A 21,744-nucleotide genomic window follows, 5' to 3' on the forward strand; every position below is an offset into this window, starting at 1 on the left:
CTCGTATGGCCCAGTCGGCTCCAGAGTCACTGTGTAGCTGAGGTTAGCCTTGTACTCCCAGTCCTCCTGACTGCATCACCATGGTGCTGCGATTCCGAGTGTGAGCGTTACTCTGGTGAATGTGTGAGCATTACTCCGGTGACTGTGTGAGCATTGCGTGCTGTTCTTCCTGCTCAGTGCCGTAAGCTTAACTCAAGTGACAAAGACTTCATATGTGTCTGAGGAGCAGCTGTGAAGCAGAGGGAACCTAGGGTGAAAGGGGTTTTTTTGAGGGGGTGGTTCAGACAGGATTTCTCTGAGTAGCCTTGGCTGTCCCAGAACTCACAATGTAGGCCAGGCTGGCCTGGAACCCACAGGAGCCGTCCACCTTGTTCTTATTTATTTCTCCCCTAAGAATTTATGTTTTGTCTTAGGGTTTCCTTGCTGTAAAGAGACACCATAATCACAGGACACTCTTATAATGGGGAACATTGAACTGGGGCTGGCTCACGGTTTCAGAGGTTTTGTCCGTTAGGCAGCCACGAGGAGACTGTCTTCCACAGGCTCCCAGGAGCGGGGTGAAGGGGAGGGGTGGTCTCCTTCCCACTGGGCAGACCCTACACATAGGAACTTCAAAGCCCCACCCCCTCAGTGACACACTTCCTCTATCAGCGCTATACCTCCAATAAGGCCACACCTCCTAAGAGTGCCACTTATCATGGACCAAGCTTCTTCAAACCATCACACGTTTAAATCATGCGTATGTGTGTATGACCATGTGAGGGCACATGGAGGCTGTAAGAGAGCTCCCTGAAGGAGCTGTGATTACAAGGAGTTGACATAGGTGTTGGGAACTGAACTGAGGTCTTCTGCAAGAGCCACCTCTCCAGCCCTTTCCTCTCTCCCTCCCTTGGGGGGGGGCACTCATGCAGAAGTCAGAGGACAACTTTCAGGAGTCAGTTCCGCCCCCGCCTCATTGAGGTGATATCCCTTACTTTCTGTTGCCGAGTACTGCAGGCTAGCTGGCCCAGGAGCTGAACTTCCAGGTAATTCTCCTGCCTCTGCCCTCTGCCCTCTGCCCCCCACCTGTCTGTTGGAACGCTAGGTTTATAGATGTTTGCCTCCGTACTGGGCTTTTTACATGGTTCCTGGAGATCAAAGTCAGTCCTGCCTCTTGGCTAGCTTTTGCTCCCTGAGCTGTCTTCCAGGCCCCTACCATGTCCCTAGAAACAGTCTCTCTCCCTGGGACCTAAGGCCTGTTCATTAGGCTGGCCAGTGAGCCCCAGGAATCTCTTAACCACCTGTCAACGCTGAGACTTTAAGCATCCCCTACCATACTTGGCTTTTTCTGTGGGTGCTGGGGATTGAACCCAGGCCCTCATGCTTGCGCGGTGAGCACATTACTGTCTCCCATCCACCCCATTTTTGCTCGTTTGTTTTTGAGGCAGGTTCTCCCTGTGTCGCTCAGCCTGGCCTTTAATTGGTACTCCTCCTGAGTTTGCCTCCGAAGCACAAGGGTTAAAGTGAACCCTGCCATATCATAGTCTTTCCTGTATTTTTAGAACATGCTAGAGTTGGCGCTGATTCAAGGCAGTATTGAATCATTGCATGGCGTATTCGAGACGTAGGTGTGGTGTGTATGAATCTTCCTTTCCTTAACAAGAAACAGGGCTGGTGAGGTGGCTCGTGGGTAAGGAAGCTCGCTGTCAAGCTTGAGGGCATGAGGTCCGTCCTTAGAGCCACACAGAGAAAGGTGAGAGCTAGAACTGGTTCCTGACAGTCGCCCCCGACCTCCACAGCACATGAAGGCACGCACATGCACACACAGTGAATAAATGGTTCAGTGAAAAGGAGGCAAAACCAAACGTTGTAAGGGATGGCTGCTTGGAGAGAACACATGGAGCACATTTCTGGGAGCTTGATACCCTTCCTAGAATTCTGAGGCATAACTCTGTCAGCGACGCCTCCATGGGAAGCATATATATATATATGGAGAGAGAGGAGGGAGAGAGGAGAGATTTATTGCAATGCTGACTGCCTATGAACGGAAGGTCCAAGAATCCAGTAGCTATTCAGTCCACAAAGGTGCTTGCCTCAGCTGGTCAGTATAGCCGGAATCCTGAACATTTAGGCTATAACGCCTAAAGGAATGGACTTGCTAGGGACAACAAGCAGGGGTTGGGGATTTAGCCCGGTGGTAGAGCGCTTGCCTAGGAAGCGCAAGGCCCTGGGTTCGATCCCCAGCTCCGAAAAAAAAAAAAAAAAAAAAAAGAACCAAAAAGAAAAAAGAGAACAAGCAGGCAGAGAGAGAGCTTCCTTCTCCCATGTCCTTAAAGTGGCCGCCTGCAGAAGGTGTGGCGCAGATTGAGGGCGACTCTTCTCACCTCAAAAGATCTGGATTAAAAATGTATCTTCCCACCTCAAATGATTTAATTAAGAAAAAATCCCCTGGGAGTTGGAGAGATGGCTCAGTGGTTAAGAGCACTGACCGCTCTTCTAGAGGTCCTGAGTTCAAATCCCAGCAACCACATGGTGGCTCACAACCATCTGTAATGGGGTCTGATGCCTTCTTTTGGCGTGCGGGTGTATATGCAGATAGCACGCTCACATAAAATAAATAAATAAATTTTAATAATTCTTTTTTTTTTAAACTTCCTGTCTGATTTTTTTTTTTTTTTTTTTTTTGGAGCTGGGGACCGAACCCAGGGCCTTTGCGCTTGCTAGGCAAGCGCTCTACCGCTGAGCTAAATCCCCAACCCTTAATAATTCTTAAAAAAAAAGAAAAAAGCCTTCACAGGTGTGCCTAGCTTCTCAGGTTTTAGTTAATTCCAGGTGTAGTCAGGTTGCAAACAACAGCCATCATAGCTTCCTTTTTGTGTTTAAATCTTTTTTTTATAAAAATCTTTATTTTGATTTATTAAGCATACAGCATTCTGCCTGTGTGTACATCTGCAGGCCAGAAGAGGGCACCAGATCTCATTACAGACGGTTGTGAGCCACCATGTGGTTGTGGGGGGAATTGAACTCAGGACCTCTGGAAGAGCAGTCAGTGCTCCTAACCTCTGAGCCATCATCTCTCCAGCCCCCGTGCTTTAAAATTGCTATCACGTTTATTTATTCATAAGTGTGTGTTGGAGTTAGGAGAGCTTAGTCGGGTTGGGGATTTGGCTCAGTGGTAGAGCGCTTGTCTAGGAAGCGCAAGGTCCTGGGTTTGGTCCCCAGCCCCGGAAAAAAAAAAAAAAAAAAAAAAGGAGAGCTTAGTCAGCAGAGCGTTTGCTATCGCAAGCATCGAGATGTGAGTTCGACTTCTAGAACCAACATTTAAGAAAAGGCTGGACATGGTAGTCCACACTTACAGTCCCACCTCTGCGAAGGCGTGGCTAGAGGATTCCTAGACCTTGCTGGCTGGCCAGCCTAGCCTACCCGCTGAGTCCCCTCCTGCGGGAAATCCCATCTCAAAGAACAAGGTAGAGAGCCGGTGAGAAAGAACACTTGAACGTGTCCTCTGGCCTCCAGACGTTTGAATACTTACAGACACAGTGGAGCACGCGTGAGGACAAGCATACATGTTCAAGCAAGTCCACACACGCCTGTACAGTTACAAAATAACCAAGGTGCATGGTGCCTGAGGAACACTCAGAATTATCTCTCCTTCCCACCTACAGGAGGCCGGGTGGTGGGTCACGCCTGTAATTCCAGTATTTTGGAGGCTGAGGCAGGAGGATTTAGAGTTTGACACCAGCCTGAGCTTACAGAGACCCTCTTTTTTTTTTTTTTTGCTTGTTTGTTTTATTTGTTTTTAAAGCAATTATATGAGGAAAAAAGAGGAGAAGCATGTTAGTTGGGATATAAGACGTGACTCTGTTAAAAGCAGTCATCTGTGTGTTTTCTGTATGCGTGTGGGTATACACGTCAGAGCAAGCATGTGAGAACTACTGTGGAAGCCTCTTATTGTCTCTTACTTTGCGGGTTCCAGGGATCAAGCTCAAGTCTATAGGTCTGGTGGCAACCCTCTCTTCTCTCTACTCCAACCATTGTCCTCCCCATGGGGGAAAAGATAAAAGCAACTACCACCCAGGAGCCTAACGGATGCCTCAGTTCCACACAGCCATGCTGAGGAGGACATCTTGGCTGAACGTCCTAAGTCTGGAGAACACTGTTGGTGGGGACAAGTCACTAGCCTTCGTGAAGCATCCGCTACCTCCAGCAGCAGCCAGGTGGTCACTTAGTGTCCTGATGCAGGGTGCCACAGCTGCCCAGGGGAGATGGGGAGGTATAAAAATAGACAAAGCCTGGTCCTCGTCTCTTGGAGCCTCGGAGTCCAGGCTCCAGAGTGACTATGAGTCACTCGATGTGGTGTGTGTTATCAAGGGAAAGGAAGTTGTTTGGAAGTACAAAGGAGAGAGGAGCGAGGGTAAGGGCAGGCGCCAGAGGAAATGAGTGTCATCAGAAAGGGGGACAGGAACAGAACTGACTGGCAAGCATCCTGGGGTTTCTGGAGACCGTCAGAACTCCTGGCATCTGGGTCGTTCAGGATGGGAAGGTGAAGAGAATGGGTTGGAACTGGGAGGGCAGTGCTAAGGCCGTTGCCGTGGTTCCCTGGAAAAGCCAACGGGGCCAAACAGAAGCAGTGGGAAGGAGATGGAGATCACCCAAGAATGATTTGTGCTCCGAGGCCAAAGTGTGAATCCGTTAGGTATTTTATTTTTATGTTTGGTCGGTTGGTTTGGTTTTCGGTTTTTCAAGAGAAGGTTTCTCCTTATAACAGTCCTGGGTGTACTGGAAATCACTTTGTGGACCAGGCTGGACTTGAACTCCCAGCTCTGGGATCAAAGTCTTGTGCCACCGTGCCCGGCCAGTCTGAATTTATAAAGTAGGCACATACTTACCCAATGTCTGTGCTTGGTGTTGAAACCAACCAAAGGATTGCTCAGGACAAGGATTTAAGATACAAAAGGAGTTGTGTGGTCCAGAAGGGCTTTTTACTCAATCCAAGGCGTTTCCACAGACCTACAAATAAAGCCAGTCTCCAGCGAGCTGTTAAACTCCCCCGCAGAGACTGACTGGCCACAGCGGGAGCCTGCTGCTTTGCCCTGCCCTGGAGAGAGGCTATCTGGCAAGCTTCCGTTATTAAAACTAGAATTTGCTGTGTGCGATAGTGCAAGCCTGCAATTCCAGCGCTTGGGAAGTGGAGGCAGGAGGATTGCCACAAGTTCAAGACCAGCCTGGGCTGTATAGTGAGACCCTATCGTCATCAAAGAGTAAAATATAACTTTTAAAAAGTCAGGCAAGGGCTGGAGAGATGGCTCAGAGGTTAAGAGCACTGTCTGTCCTTCCAGAGGTCCTGAGTTCAATTTCCAGCAACCACATGGTGGCTCACAGCCATCTGTAATGAGAGCTGAGGCCCTCTGCTGGCCTGCAGGTGTACATGCAGGCAGACCGCTGTATACATAATAAACGAATAAATCTTTAAAAAATACAATCAGGCCACTAATAAGTTCTGGAAAGTGACCAAGAAAAAAACCTAAAGTAAGGCAAGGCATGAGGGACGGCGGCCCAGCAGTTAAGAGCACTGGCTGCTCTTGTGGAGAACCTAGGTTCGATTCCCAGCACCCACATGGGGGCTCACTGGGGACCAGTTCCAGAGGACCTGACACTCTTCTGGTCTCCTCCAGTGCCAAGCATACATGCGGCACACTTGCCTAGATGCAGGCCAAATGCTTGTGAGATAAAAATAAATAATGATAAGCAAGCAGAGCGGGAGCTCAGAGTGGGTCGGATGCACAGGGGTAAAGCACGGGTTGAGGCAGGCAGGCCTCAGAGAGCCTAGCCCATCACCGCGCAGTCTCTTCCCCTCTCTCAGTGGGAATCTGCCTCTCCCCGGCTGTGCTTACCTCTGCTCTGAAATGGTGGCTTTGACCTTTAGTTTTGTGTGCTCTTGTGTGCCTGTGTCCAGAGGTCAACATCTGGTGTGTGTTCTTCAGTTGCTCTCCAACTTCTTTCTCTCTCTCTCTTTTTTTTTTTTTTTTTGAGACAGGGTTCCCTCCCTCCCAGGGACCACACCCATCCACCCACCCATCCATCCACCCACCCAGCTACCCATCCGTCCGTCCGTCCGTCCATCCATACATCCCAGGTACTTGTCCGCAAGCTTCACTGCTGCTGTCTGTATGGACTGCTCTTGTTTCTTCTTTCCCTTCTCCACTTTTCTTATTTGTCTGTGGCAATGGGGACAGCATAGTGACAGTGGATCTACCGTCACCACAGTAGAGAGGCCTTGGCTGCACCCACCCAAGGGGGTTTCCTTTCTGAAGTGGCAGGAAGGAGGTTTTGAGGTTTGTGAGTATTGCTTCTGAGTATCTGAGCGAGAGATTTGCTTGCCCACATTTGTGATATCTTGGCAAGCTAGCAACCTGAGAAGATGCTTTCTGGTTGGTTTCCTGCGTGGTTTTTAAAGGTGGAGAAGGATTTACACCTTGGTGAAACTGTGCTTAATGGGCTGGAGAGATGGCTCAGTGCTGTTCCTGCAGAGGACCCTGGTTCAGTTCCTAGCAATACATGGCAGCTCACAATTGCCGTAACTCCAGCCCTACCATACCCAACTTCCTCTTCTGGCCTCCACAGACACCGGGCGTGCACCCAGTGCCCCAACATACATACAGAAAAAACACCCATACGCATAAAAATCAGTAATTATAAAAAATTGCTATTGGGGCTGGAGAGATGGCTCAGCTAAGAGCCTCAGCTGCTCTTCCAGAGGTCCCGAGTTCAATTCCCAGCAACCACATGGTGGCTCCCAACCATTGTAATGGGATCAGATGCCCTCGTGTGTCTGAAGATAGTTACAGTGTGCTCGTGTACATTTAATTAATTAATTAATAAAAGTTACTGTTAACTTTAGGGCCTAATCTAACATAACTCCCAAGCAATTGGGAATCTCAGTATGCTGTGAACTGTAACCAGGAAAAAATAAACTCATACACACACGTATATACTCCTAAACACACATGCACACATACCTCATGTAAGTGGAAACAGTTAAAGAATCTTTCTTCAGAGTCTCCCTCCTGGAGTTGTCAGTAGTGTGTAAGGGCTGTGTACACTTGATTTTGGGGCAGATCCTGGGGAGCTGTGTAGACAGGTGTAATGGATTATTGCCGTAGCCATGGTATGTGCCTGTCAGATGTGTGCAGAAAAGTCATTTGCTGATTTTCGTCATTCTGTGTGTTAGTTGGTCGCATTTTTGTTTGTCTTTCAAGACAGGGTTTCTCTCCATAGCCCTGGCTGTCCTGCAACTTGATTTGTAGACCAGGCTGCCCTCAAACTCAGAGGTCTGCCTGCCTCTGCCCCAGAATGCTGGGATTACAGGTGTGTGTCGCCACGCCTGGCTCAGATATTCTTTCAATAAGCTTGGAGGCCTTTTTCAAAAAAAAATCTCCATTCCCATGGCGTTCTAATGTGAAACACAGGTCTTGAGACTGGGTCTCAGTCAGAGTCTGAAAGCTGCTGTTGTGGACACAGAAGGCAAGGTGGCGTTTTGAAAAGTGACTCTGACTGTGGTAGATTGCCTCAGAATAAGGACGAAGGGAGGGGTCTAGGCAAGTCGTTTGTGGTCCCAGGGCTAGGAGTCTCCACAGTCAGAGTGTGGGGCATAGGAGAGGCTTGCTGAGCAGAGGGCTCTGTGGGGAGAGGCGCTCCCAAGCCTGATGACCGGAGTTTGATCCCTGGGTTTCATGTGGTTATAGGAGAGAACTGATTCCCAAAAGTTGTCCTCTGACCCCCACACACATGCCCCCTGAAAAACACAAAATAAATAAAATGACAATGACGTTGACGTTGACCATTACGATGACGATGACGATGATGTCTGTATCCAGGGAAGCTGGAGGAGATAAGGAACAGTTGGTTCCTGGGCTGGGGACGTAGCTCAGTGGTAGAGAATAAGTAACCTTCATGAGGTTCTGGGTTCAATCTGTAGTAAGATAAGAAAGCCCAAGCCAAACCTTGGTCCTTCCCAGGCGTGTCCTCTGACGTGATTTCCGCAAGACAATCTGTTTTATGTTGTTGCTTGTTCTTTGTTTCGAGTTTTTTTCCCGTTACAATTTAGCTGCAGGCTCATGTAGCCCAGGCTAGCCTGAAACTCACTGTGTTAAGGATGACCTGGCACTCCTGGTCCTCCTGGCTTCACCTTCCAAAATGCTAGGATTACGGCTATGAGCCACCATGCTCATCATGAGCCACCATGAGCCATCAATGGAGGGGGAGCTTGGGATCCTAGGCAAGGCCAGAACTCTAGTGAGAGAGCCACGCCCACGGCCCGTTTCCAAATTTTATCTTATTATTTTTAATTATGCGTAGCCATACGTGTCCACACATGGCTATATATGCAAGTGAATGCAGGTGAGGAAGAGGCTAGAGGTGGCGTCAGGTACGCTCAACCTGGAGTTGCAGATGTTTGTGAGTCCCCTGACGTGGGTGCTGGGAGCTGAGCTCAGGTCCCCTACACCGGCAGTGCTCTAACCACTGAGCCACATCCCTAGATTCCAGCTTTTGTTTGTTTTGAGACACAGCCCAGGCTGACAAAGACTTTGCATATAGTTAAAGATGAGGTTACAGGCAGGAGCCTAAGCTCCCGGCCTTCGGTTTAGGGGTCTGTATCTTAGTTCATTACAGAGTGGCCAGGGTTGAGGCCCAGCATGGGCCTGTACTGAGCGTTGCCCCTGCTGGGGAGCTTGTGTTTTTAGCAACTCCCCAGTCAGCGAGGTGCAGGTGGAGCTGGGGTGCATTTCTGCTTTAGAGAGATGCCTCTGCATCTGGAGGAGATGGATGGGGGACCAAGCAAGAGATGAAGCCTGAGTGTTTGTGGAGGAGAAGGGCTGGCTTTAGGGGAGGCTCGTGTGTGGGCTCTGTGCTTTGAAGGAAAGAATGAGGAAGCAGAACTCTACAGTGTCCAGGGCGTGGCTGAGGGGAAAGGTTTGAGTCACAAATGTGGAGACTAGAAAGAACAGTTAGAAGAGATGGTCACGTGACTCTCCGTGCGCCCTGCTTGCCGTGGGTAAGATGAACTCATAAGGCTTCCATGCCAGGCCCTTGTGCTCTGTTCCTCCTGAACGCCCGTGCCCCTCGCCTTGACTCTCAGTTTCTGAACAACCTCCTGGTTGGGTCAGATATGACTCATGTTAACTCAAAAGGAGCTGACTCTTGTACCCAACTGGTATTTGACTGGTGTGATTCATCACCAGTCAACGTGCGGACATGGTGCGTGCAACGTGAGAGTGAGTGTTTGTACCTTTGCACACGGCGTCCTTCGTCGACACCTGGTTAACCCTTTGGTGTTCCAAGAACCGTGCGCCTTTAAACCACGTGGCCCTTGAATGACCAGAATGGTCCCAGATGTCGGTCCCACAGTGTTCCTTCTCCTTGCTTTCCCTCTTTTTACTTTGCGTGTGTGTGTGTGTTCACATGTGTGTGCACACGTGTATGTGCACGTGCCTGTGGAGGCAGGAGACAACCTGGGGTGTCATTTGTCAGAAGTTACCTACCTTGTTTTGGAGTCAGGCTCTCTCTGGCCTGGAACTCATCAGAGAGGCCCGCCTCGCTGCCCTCTGGCTTTCCCTACAAGCTCCTGCCATCAACACCCGGCTCCTTATCATGGCTTCTGGGGCTGAACTCAGGTCCTCATGCTTGTGCAGCAGTGTCTTTACTGACTGAGCCGTCTCTCCTGCCCTCCTCAGTGTTTTCCGTGAGTGTGGAGAATACATCTTAGAGGCCTGCTTAATACCTGCTTCTCTCTCTCCCCTATCTCATTAATAAGTGACCATTACATCACCCCCTTCTTCAGACGTCTTGTTTATTTTGTGTTTTCTTATTTGTTCTGTTTTGAGATGGGGTCTCACTATGTAGCCCTGGCTGGTCCGGAACTCACTCTGTAGACCAGGCTGGTCAGAGATCCTCCGGCCTTAGACTCCCAAGCGCTGAGCTGAGCACATCTGACTGGCTTAGTACACGTTTTTGCTTTTTGGGTTTTTTTTTTTTTTTCCATTTTATATTGTGTTTTGTATATTTATGTCCGTATATGCCAGATATGTGCCTGGTGCTTGTAGAGGCCAGAGGAGGGTATTAGACCCTCTGGAGCTGGAGTTAGATGCAGTCGTGAGCTGCCACGATGGTTCTGGAAAAGGAAGCTAGGTCCTTTGATCTTAACCTCCGAGCCATCTCTCCAGCCCCTTGTTTTAGATTTTGAGCTAGGGTCTTGCGGTGGGCCCGGGCTTGTCTCAGGCTTGCAGCAGCCTCCCGCCGCCTCCACCTCTAGGATCACCCGCACACTCATCTTCGTCAGCTTATTAAGTTCATTTTCAGGAGAGCGCAATGATGAAGCAAGTTCCTTGGCATGTGCAGCCCAGGCCGTCCTCGAACTTTCCAGAGAGCTGAGCTCACTGTGTGGCTTTCTGCCCCTAGCTCCTAGTGTCCCGAGTGCAAGGATTTCATCTGTGTGCCACCAAACCTGGCTGACTTTTTTTTTCCCCCTCCAAAACAGCAGTCTACTGCCTGGATGATCACGTGACTGACTTCTTGCCTCGTACCATCCCCCGTCCTTCTGGGTGCCTGGAGTGGAAGGATCTTCCTAAGACAGGTAGGGCACTGGGGGCACAGGTAGAGCACGGGGAGGTGTCCCAGCCCAGCCCCCTAGCTGTCTTCCAGCCAAGAGTGATACCTCCTAACCCAGTGGCTGTCCTCCTCCTCATGTTCCCTGTGGGGAAACAGGCTGGGTGTGTGAGACTGGCGGCCAGTGGGAGTGCCGGCTGCCTCTGAAAACAAACATCTCGGAGGTGTTGTATCAACTCCTTGTCTCGGGGCTAGAAGCTTGTAGGACTTCAGAGTTTTTAAAAAGTCTGTCAAGGAAAATGACCAGCCCGGAAACGTCATGACTTAAATAGCCTTGGCATCGAGAGAGGTGTTCTCAAGTGTTCATAGCCACTGTCAAACAAAGTAACAGTGTAGACCAGATAGTGAGAGCAGTGGCATCGGTCCAATACATTGGGTAGCTATCCCTTTGAAGCCAATTTCAGGCTTTTTTTTGAGGGGAAGGGTCTGGGAATTGGACCCTGGACCTCCAGCTTGCTGAGTGGGTGGCTGTCACTTAGCCACACCACAAACCTTTCACTGTAGTTGTCCTTTTCATTCATTTAATTATTCAGTCACTTATTAATTTATTGAAATAAGGCCTCACTGTATTTCTATTACTCTGGCTAGCCAACCAACTTGTAAGCCTCCTGCCTCACTCAGCCCCCTGAGTGACTCTACACTTGGGGCCATGTTACTATGCAGTCCTCTGGCTGGCTTGGAGCTCTCTGCGTAGACCAGGCTGGCCTTGAATTCAAAGAGATCAGCCTGCCTCTGCCTCCTGAGCGCTAGGATTAAAGACCTGTACCACTCTGCCCAGCCAACCTCCCCCTCCCCTTTTAAAAGATGTATTTTAATCTTCTTTGTGCGTGTTTGTATATGTGGACTTATGGGTGGGTGTCTGTGGGGGGCCAGAACCAGCTCTCCTACAGTTCCGTTACAGGTGGTTATGGCCACCTACCCTGGGTACTAGAATCAGACTCTGGTCCTAAGAACAGCAAGCTCTCTTAACTGCTGAGCTGTCTCTCCATGTACACATTACTTTTAGCAGGAGGAGTCACAAGAATAATGGCAACTTTTATTGAATGTCTACTGTTTACCCAGCACTGAGCAAGGGGTTTCCTGTCACGAGTGTCCCTTAGCTCACACACCAACCTCAGACACATGTATTGCTTGCCCCCTCTTTTACAAACAGGAAACGGAGAGACATTTAAAAGGCAGGCTAAAGGATTGACCAGCCAGCTCAGCGGGTAAAGGGCTTGCTGCCAAGCTTACTGACCTGAGTGGTGTGTGCCTGCGTGCGCGCGCGTGCGCGCACACACACACACACACACACACACACACACACACACACACACACAAAGATGTCAAAAAGGTAGGCCGAGGTGGCATACACCTTTAATACGAGCATTCTGGAGGCAGAGACAGGCAGGACTCTATGAGTTCCAGGCTAACCTGGTTTTTAGAGCAAGTTATGTGCCAACCTGAGCTACACGGAGAGAGCCTGTTTCAATCCCTGTCCCACGTCCTGCCTAAAGTCACATGTATAAAAAGTCACAGTGGCCTTTATGGTGGCCCATATACTTAATCTGGGCACTCAGGAGGCAGAGGCAAACAGATCTTGTAAGTCAAGAGCCCAGCCTGGTCTTCATAGAGGGTCCTAGGAGAGCAAGGGATGCACAATGAGATCCTGTTTCAAACAAATATAGTACACCCAAGTCACACAGAAGGCTACCACTGACTGCTCACTCTGGAAGAGTTCACAAGCTCATCTGGTTCTTAGTGCCCTGCTAAAACGTCCTCCGTGCACTAGTTCCCAACGCCTTAAAATAACTCTCAGAGGTGAATACTATAATTAGCCTCATTTTATAGATGAGAGAGTTGAGCTCCAACGGGGGAGTGCCACCACCTTGGGAGTGACACAGGTGGAATTTGAACCCACGTAGACTGATCCCAGAGCTCTAGATTACGTAGAAGCAAAGATATAAAGATAAAAACGTCATGGATAGACGGTGAGAGTTAGAATAATTTTGTTTTGTCACATTCTTTTAGTGTTTCTGTGTGCACATTGTATGTACATACGTGCCACGAACACTTGTGAAGGCCACAGGACAGCTTGTGGGAGTCGGCTCTCTCCCTCCACTATGGAAGGTCATGTCAGCAAGGATGATGGCGAGTGTCTGCCCACTCAGGCACCTGCCCACCTGAGAATGTAGAACGTGTCTCGCACATTGCTACCTCATTTGATGGCCCTCCTGTTACCTCCACAGTGGGTTCCTCTGGCTGGTGTGCACACACACACGCTACCTCCCTGTGCCTCCGAATCTTGCTTTTTAAATTCTGTTTTATTTATTTGTGAGTGAGTGAGCGTGTGTGTGTGTGTGTGTGTGTGTGTGTGTGTGTGCGCGCGAGTGTACATGTGCGTTAGCATGCCATGATACTTGTGTGAAGTCAGAGTCATTTCAGGTTTTTGACCTCCACCATGTGGGTCCCAGAAATCTAATTTAGGTTCCGAGACTCAGTGGCTGACACAGCTACCAGCTGAGCCATCTCTCTGGCCTGCATCTCTTCTAAGAAAGTCCAACCGAGTTAGGGTTCATGTTCTCTATTGCCCTAGTGGTGGGGATTGTACTGGGCTGAGCTGTCGCCTCCACCCCACGTTCACTCTTTTTTTTTTTTTTTTTTTTTTTTTTTTTTTTTTTTTTTTTCTGGAACTGAGGACCCGAACCCAGGGCCTTGCGCTTCCTAGGTAAGCGCTCTACCACTGAGCTAAATCCCCAGCCCCATGTTCACTCTTAAGTTATGTGAACTTGGGCCCTATTTATTTGAAGGTCCAAGCACATCCTAGAACATTTGGAAACGATAATTTTGTTTGTTTGTTTGTTTGTTTGTTTCAAAATGCGTGTCTGACTTTCCTTGTTCTCGGTCTCTTGCGCAGAAAGGAATACTTGTAGATCAAGTCGTTGCGTGTACAGTCACGCTCATTTACATGTAGGACAGCCATTTTGAGAATGGTCCAGGTGACAAACAGTGGGTGGTCTAGAGACTTCCAGAGAATTTAGTTTAAGAGAATCTTGGCTTAGGCATTAACTCCCTTGTTGTTCCTTATAAAATAATGAGAAAAATCTCTCATAAAGTTGAAGAATTGAGCCAAGCGGTGGTGGTACACGCCTTTGATTCCAGCACTTAGGAGACAGAGGCAGGTGGATCCCTGTGAGTTCGAGGCCAGCCTGGTCTACCCTGTCTTTAAAAAAAACAAAAAACAAAAAACAAACAAACAAAAAGGAAAACAAAAAAGAGTCCGGGGATGGGGAGATGGCTTGGGGGGTAAAGGCACCAGCTGCTCTTGCAGAGGGAGCAGTTTGATTCCCAGCATCCTCATGGAGGCTCACAGCCATCTGTCCCTGCAGTTCTTGTGGCTTCCATGAGCTTGAGGTTCTCATGTAGTATAGACAAGCATGCAAACAAAACTCCTGTATATAGAAAATGAAACAATGTTTTGTTTTGTTTTTTAAGAAAAAGAATGGTCCTCTTTGGAGGAAAAACACGTCCTCTTAAAAAGTTTCTTAGTTTTAACTTAGATTCCAAAACCCTTACAACAGAGTTTGAAATGTTACAAGCAAATTTAAGCATGTCCCCTGTTTAAACTGCTGTTCTAGTCCCGTGAGTCCACAGAATTAGGGCATGCCTACAAATGTAAGCATGTCTGGAGACTGAGGCCCACCCCTCTGCTGTCCCAGTATTTTGCAAACCCCTCCCCCAGACTTAAATTAGATTTGACAACTGGCCGTCTCTGAGTAGGTCTGGACTAATTAAGGGTTGCCCCTCAGCCTGTGCCTCTCCCCTGGACTGGAATGACATCGACAGGGCAAGGCTACAGGTTTCCAAGATACTTGTCAGACCTGAGAGAGGGGTAAGTTCTGGAACCAGCAGGCGGGGCTTCTCCCGTTGGTCCTTAGTAGGTTAGTGACTTCATACAAATCCGTGAAAGTGCTGAGAGCCGATCTGCAAAGTCAGAGTCATTAAAACTTAGGTTCCTTAGATTCCGGGGCAAGTTTTCGGGACAGACAGGTGACTGGGACAGACAGATGACCTGGACAGACAGATGACAGGAATGATAGCAAAGTGCCTCGAGTACCCACTCAGCACACGCCACTGTTCTTACACTAAAAAGGCTGCAGTGCCCTAGGTCATCTTTTTAAAAATTAATCTTGTTCTCGAAAGCTATGTAATAGCTTTTTTTAAATATAATGCATATTTATGAGGTGCAAAATGTTTACATGGAATATACACACACATTGTGCAATGATCAAATCTGGGCAGTGGTAGGTCAGATTTAAAGCGAGACTTCTGGTTTGCTTGGGATTTTGGCCAATGAGGAAGGCTATCTTCCTGAAACCCATTAATGTTTCATTGGCAACCTGGAACACCAGCTGTACCGCTTGCTCTGCCCAGATCGCAACGCACACTTCATGGGCATTCTAATTAAATTCCTACCAATCCAAAGGCACTTTAAAACATGTTTTAAAGTTTCCCAAGCCAATTAGAAAACTGGTTGGTCCAACCATCAAGTGTAAAGAAATGCTAATATGCAAGGTCCAGGGAAGCATTTGCTGAATTCAAAGCAAATTAATTATTTAACTATATACATACATACATACAAGGCTTCTAAGAAAAAACCCTCAATGATAGATACTATGTATCTATCTATCATCAGGTCTAAATACCAAGCCCACATTATGTAGAATGATGGAGTGCCAGTCACTGAAACATGAGGTGGTTTGCTTTTGAAAAAGAAGTTGAATGAAGCAGCATACCGCAGCAGCTTTGACAAACTGTAGTGTGATGTTATGTTCACATAAGTAAGCAAGGTGCATAAAGCACTTGTGCATGTGCTGGGGCTGGAGCCAGGGTGTCCCACAGGCAGAATGTGCTTGTGCTCTACCACTCACTGGACATCATCTCCACCTTTGCCCTGAAGCTTTGGTTTTGACTCCTAGGAAAGGATATAGAAACCAAACAGTATTTTAAAGAACTTAAATCTGGGGATAATTTTATTTAGAACTCCCCCGATATATGTTTATCAACAAAAAAGACCTCATCAACTAACTTTAAATAATATCAGGAAAAAAAAATTAAGGCTTAAATCTGTATCTTAAAACCTGAATTACATTCTTGTACAACTCACATGTTGCCTATTTCTGTTATTTGTTTAAAACAAGTGACAACAGGCCCCCCACCCCTTGCTATATTTCGTGGGCATTTGGGCATTAGTGGTTAGGCTACACAGAACTCTGGTAATGAACACTTATGTTTTGCGTACTACTAGGCTGTTTAAGAAGTGTCAACAATTTGAAATTTAAAACAGGTGGTAATTATGGTTGGACCAAAGGGTGCTAAAGGGTTTTGTAGCTTCGTTTTTAAGAATGGAAGTTATTTAATGCAAACCCCACAAACATGACTACAAACGATAGTCTAAATAGAGAAGGCCAGGGAATACTTAGCGTCTCTCCTTAGTCATTAGTTTTATTTTCCCTTTTAATCTTAAGATTTCACAGATAAGATTGCACAGCATTTCGGAGTGGAAAGGGATATTGTAAAGTTTAGTAGTAGCACATGAGAAACTTAAGGCTAACCCAGTATCTGCCAAGTTAAAGTCAATGGATGCGTTAGTTTTTAAATAAATATGCAAAAAAAATTTCTTATGGTTCTATTTGGAGTTTCTCAACCATTTTTTGCTTATTCCTCCTCCAATTTAAGCTAAAACTGGTGTGTGTGTGTGTGTGTGTGTGTGTGTGTGTACAGGGCCCCTAAGGAGAATCAACTCACATCTTGTAGGTGGGGGAGGAGGGTGGATACACAAACAAACCTGTTTCTTGAATCGACCCCAGTACATTTCAAAGTCCCCCTACTCCCATTTTTTTTTTCTCAAAAGAAACAGAAATCAACACGCCATGAGCTTGGTCTTCTTTTGAAAAAAAAATTTTTTTTTAATTTTTAATTAAAGAAATCCTAATCTTTCTGCTGCTCCTTTTTTTTTTTTTTTTAAACTAGGCAAGACCGAAGTTTGAGGTAGACGAGCAGGCGAGCCGTTTGCCCGGGCGCAGAGCATGAAGGCCGGGCGGCGCGGGGAGCAGGCGCCCGCCGCCCGGCGCGGGGTGAGCGAGAGAGAGCGGAGCGCGTGTGGCCGGCGCCGCTCGGCCTGGAGCTCCCGCGCCCGCGCCCGCGCCCTGCGCCCGCCGCCGCCGCCGCCGCCGCCGCCGCCGCCGCCCCTGGTGCGATGGCGCAGAAACCCCGTTGACAAGGCACTGCTTTTTTCATGACGGTGAGTTTCCTTTGAGTGTATTATAATTTTGTGATAAAAATTTCAAGGAGAAAAAAAACAAACCTCCTTCCTCTGCCTCTTTTTCCTTCGGGGAGGGAGAAGGAGGGAAGGAGAAGGGGGTGGAGGGAGAGAGCTGAGATAGATCTCCAGCCAGACAGAAAAGAAAGAGGAGCAAATTAAACACCGAGTTGCCAAAACCAGGATATTAGGTTTCAGCCCAGAGGGTTATTGGCTAAGGCTGTGTTTTTTTTGGGGGGGGGTGGGTTTGTGGGTGGGTGATGGTGGTGGGTGGATGTTTAATGGACACGGAGAAAAGGGGAATCTAGTGTGGATGCCTCTCCCGGCGCCGCCGGGGCCCTGGGAAGACCAAGTTCAGTGTCTCAGGCGGGGCGCGGTGGCCCGGGAGGCGGCGCCGGGCCGGGGCGCCTGCGGCCATGCGTGGGGGCCTGGCGCCTGTCTTTTTCCCCCCCTTCCTTTTTCTTCCTTCTCCCCCCCCCATCCGCGGATGCAAATTTCTGGAGCGGGGAGTGGGAGAGCCCGGGAAGGGGGGGGGTTGTGGGATAAAAAAGGAGGGGAGGTGGCGGCGTGGCGGTTGGCGCTGGGGAGGGGAGGAGGGGAGGGAAGCCTTTTAATGACTCATTGATTGAGCCGCTTTCAAATTAGTTGTGTGCGCCGAGTGTGTGTGCGCGAGTGTGTGTATTCCGCCCCCCGGAGCCGCCCGGGGAGCCGCGGAGGAGGGAGCGGGGCTCGGCGAGGGGAGGACGGCGGCGCGGCGGGGCCGCGAGCAGGGGGCGAGGGAGGGCCTGGAGTGACGGCGGCCGAGCGAGAAAAATCAGCTTCTCCCAATCTCCTCCCCTCGCGGCTCCGCACACCCCCTCGGTCCTTCTCTCCCACTCGCCTCCTCCGAGGCTCTGGGGTGGGGAGTCGCGTTTTCTTGCTTCTCCGGGAAGGAAAAAAAAAAATGGAGTCGGCGGAGGAGAGGGGAGGGAGGCGTCCGGGACAGCCCGAGAGCCCGCTTCCATTTGCACCCGGGCGGTTCCCTCTTTCCCGCCGCACCCGCGCGCGGAGAGAGGCCGGGGCCGTGGGGGAGGCCCGGGCCGAGGCAGTGCTGGGTTCGCGGGCTCCCTGGGCCTCATCCGGGCCTGGGTCGCGGCGCAAGCCGGGCCTGCCGTAGTGGTTGTCGGCCGGCTGCGAGGCCCTGCGGAGGACGCGGCCCAGGCCGCTGCACGCTCGGCTCGGCCGTGGGGAGGCCGCCTGCGAGGCCTGTGTCAGCCGGCGGGCCGGGAGACGGAGGACTGTGGCGGGGAGCGCTTTTTGTGTTTTGGTGATTTTTTTTTTTGTTATTTTGGTTTTCTTCTTTTTGCTTTTTTTTTTTTTTCGACCCAGAGGGCTTCTCAGGGTCCCCCTTCCCGAGTCGCCCCGAAAGCGGCTTCTCGGGGTGGGGACGGCGGACTGGAGGACGCTAAGATGGCGCTGGGCCTGGCCTGTGGCCAGGGCTGGTGGCGCAGTTGCTCGGCGGCCGCCATCTTCCCTCGTGGCGCGGGCGGCGCCCGGTGTGGAAGCTCGGCCTATGCCGGGAGCCGCGGAGCGGGGGAGCCCCGGAGCCAGGAACGGACCGCCGGGTCCGGAGGATGGAGCCGAGGCCGCGGAGACCCGTGCGACCACCACGACCCCAGACCCAAAAGGCTGGCTCGCTGGGTTGGGGCTTGAAGGGACTGAGTTGGCGGCGGTTTGCTCTCTGTCATTTGTCTCAGGCCGAAAATAGTGGGATGCGGTCCGGGTCCTTGGTTGATGGCTTCCCTCCCTGTCTCCCCGCATTCCCCCGTGTTTTCTCCTTTGATCTTGGGCTGGACGGTTTGGTCTTTCAGGCCCGGCCCAGGGCAGGACTTGGGACCCTTCGTTTTCTTGTTTATTAGGGGTTAGAGCCCCAGCTAACAAAGCCAAGAACAGGGTCGGTCTGCCTTCCGGTAACCCAGTGGCCCAAGTATTCATTTAATCCGGTTATGTTCAGTCGGTTGTATCGTAAAACAGACCCGGATCTGGTCCTCAGAACGAGGGGACGAGACGGTTGCAAGTGACTTCTGGTTTGGGCCTTCAGGGTACTTCAAAAAATAAGACTTTTTAAAATCTCTGCTGTGAAGAAGTTAAGATAAGCTTAAAAATGCACTTTTTTCACTTTGTAAAAAACAAGTTTTCTTATGTACATAAATACAGCTAGGTGTGTAGAGATCTTAGAATGTTAACGGAAAGGAGAACCGTCTGGAAAGCTAAGGAGTCACCCCGAGATGGAAATAGTTAAGTTTCTGGTGGGCAGAAGTAGCAGTGGCTTTGCTCTTTGTGTTCTGAGTACAGTAGTAGGCAGTGGGTGTTAGGGACTTTGTCATAAATCCGGCCACACATTGAGCACTTTTATTCCAGAAAGTGTTTAGTGCTTTAAGTACTTGAGGTTTATTCTATCATCCTGAGATACTGTTTATTAATCTAGTTGAGGGTGGTACCATTTTAAGCAGCAAAAATTGCGTTCCCCCAAAAAGCTCCATACTTATTTTTTAATCTGACCATCAAAACGAACTGGGAGATGTTTTTAAAAACCAGATTGTCATCTCCATTGTTTACCAAGAGAGGCTGTGTTCAGTTTTAGCTTGGCATTCCACCTCAGGACTGAAATTCCAGCCCCACCAGGGAGAAGTCGGAATGAGAGTCCATTGTTTGAGAGCCCTCAGGGAAAGCTAGTAAGTGCTGATATAGAACTAGACTGTACATTTGGGGGGGGGGGTTGAAACATCAGATTTGAGGTCCATATTTTGGTTTGTGTGACTGCTCATTATTTTCCCCTTCCTGCCATGTATTAAAGTCATTTAAAACGTTTTCTTGTAGAAAATTTAGATATCTTGAGACTTTAAAATATTAGTACTGAGTTTGAACGTTAGTGGAGGGTTTTTTAAACTGCACATTTCCTTTCTCCTACGTGGATCCTGAGGATTAAACTTGGGGCATTAGTCTGTGGCAGATCACCTTTTCCCTGGGCCATTTCTGTGGCCCAATTACTGGAGTACTTAGGGCAAAAGCCTGGCTCTGGCAGTACCAATAGGCTAGACCCCTCCATGCCCATTCCATTACGCCATTAAAAGGCAAGTAAATTGTGAAAAGCTTATTCATTGAGATAGGGACAGTCAAGGGACTCAGTGACCTGGAACCCACCTTCCAGGTGCTGACATTACCCAGAGTTCCATCCCCAGCTGGTTTTGATGTTATTCAGGAAAGCATGAGGTGGGTGTGGAATGCAGGAGATCCGGTTCAGGTGTAGTCTGGTTCTGAAGCTACAAGTTGCTTCTGCTCCAAGCAGTCACCCCACCACCATAGTGACTGGGTTTGTGCAGTCCTGCAGGCAGGCACACTGTCCCTGAGGCCCATGCCACAGGGATGTTTATCAGTCCTGCTTGTTCCTAGAATTCAAGGTGACTCAAGAGGAAAGATTAAGAAGTAAACAGAGAGAAACCAGATAGAGTTAGGCCAGTAACTTCCCGCCTTCAAGTCCAGCCAGGCCAAGTAGGCAGGGCAGCCATGCAACTTAAAAAATAGGTTTACGGGCTGGAGAGATGGCTCAGCAGTTAAGAGCACTGACTGCTCTTGCAGAGGTCCTGAGTTCAATTCCCAGCAACCACATGGTGGCTCACAACCATCTGTAATGGGATCTGATGCCACCTTCTGGTGTCTGAAGAAAGTAACTGTGTACTTACATACATAAAATAAATAAATCTTTAAAAAAAATAGGTTTACACATACATGCAAACAAAAAGCCCAAAGTTTGTAAACATTTGTTTTAAAGTGACTTGTCTTTGGCAAAAATCCAAAAAAGCTGTTAAAACAATGGTTTCTCTAAAATAATCTAGCATATAGGGAAAGAATAATGTTGAGTGGAATTTAAAATAAGATGTCTAAACTCATAGAATTTACAGGCAGTGGGAGAAAACATAAGCAGGAAGTTATAAAAGAAATAACCCTTTTTGGCTAGTAAGTTTTGTTGAGATGTCGTGAGCTGAAACTTGAATAAACTTGTGTTAGACATCTCAGCAGAGTTTGACATTCCGAGCCTGTGTAGGGTGCAGACTGGAAGGAAGAGGTTGTTGCAGCTCTTCTCTGGGGCTGCTTTGATTGGGCCATTTAGGGAGATTTTAGATTTTTGTCCTAATTGCAGTGAGAAGCCATGCAGAGTTGGAGCAGGGGCCCAAGGGAGAGGGGTGAGGATTTGAAATCAGGGCTGAGTGCCTGCCAAGGAGCATTCCACTGCGGAAACTTTGGTCTCACGTACTGTATTCGTGTGATCCTCCTGCCTCAGCTTCCTGAGTCCTAGGACAGCCAGTGCAAAGATGCTCATATTTTTTTTTAAATGTATTTATTTATGATACATGAGTACACTGTAGCTGTCTTCAGACACACCAGAAGGCATCAGATCTCATTTCAAATGGTTGTGAGCCAACATGTGGTTGCTGGGATTTGAACTCTGGACCTCCGGAAGAACAGTCAGTGCTCTTAACCACTGAGCCATCTCTCCAGCCCCGATGCTTATATTTTTTATAGACAATATGGCTGCAGGGTACAAGGTAGGGATGAGAGAGGTGTGCACGGTAGGCTGGCTCTGTAAGACAGAAGGAATCTTAAGAATGCCTTCTCAATTATGGACCAAGCCCTGAATGGCTGATGGTGCCACTTACAATTGGAGAAAAGAGCAGAAGAGGGCTAGCTGGAAGGGATGGTCACTGGAATGCATGATACCTGTGGGTACTGAAGTTGGGCTGCTGGAAGTCACTCACTGG

General features: G+C 48.9%; 1 protein-coding gene across 2 annotated transcripts in view; it reads left to right on the top strand.

The window, feature by feature from the left end:
• Bicral (BRD4 interacting chromatin remodeling complex associated protein like) overlaps window positions 1–21,744 on the top strand; it is an 84,933-nt gene that overhangs the window by 10,596 nt on the left and 52,593 nt on the right. For both annotated transcript variants that reach the window (XM_032900602.1, XM_032900601.1), the window contains exons 2-3: window positions 10,517–10,612; window positions 16,657–16,927. The gene's annotated coding sequence lies outside the window, so the exon portion shown is untranslated. The remainder of the gene's footprint in view (window positions 1–10,516; window positions 10,613–16,656; window positions 16,928–21,744) is intronic.

Source organism: Rattus rattus, chromosome 4 (assembly GCF_011064425.1).
Source record: "Rattus rattus isolate New Zealand chromosome 4, Rrattus_CSIRO_v1, whole genome shotgun sequence".
NCBI lineage: Eukaryota > Metazoa > Chordata > Mammalia > Rodentia > Muridae > Rattus > Rattus rattus.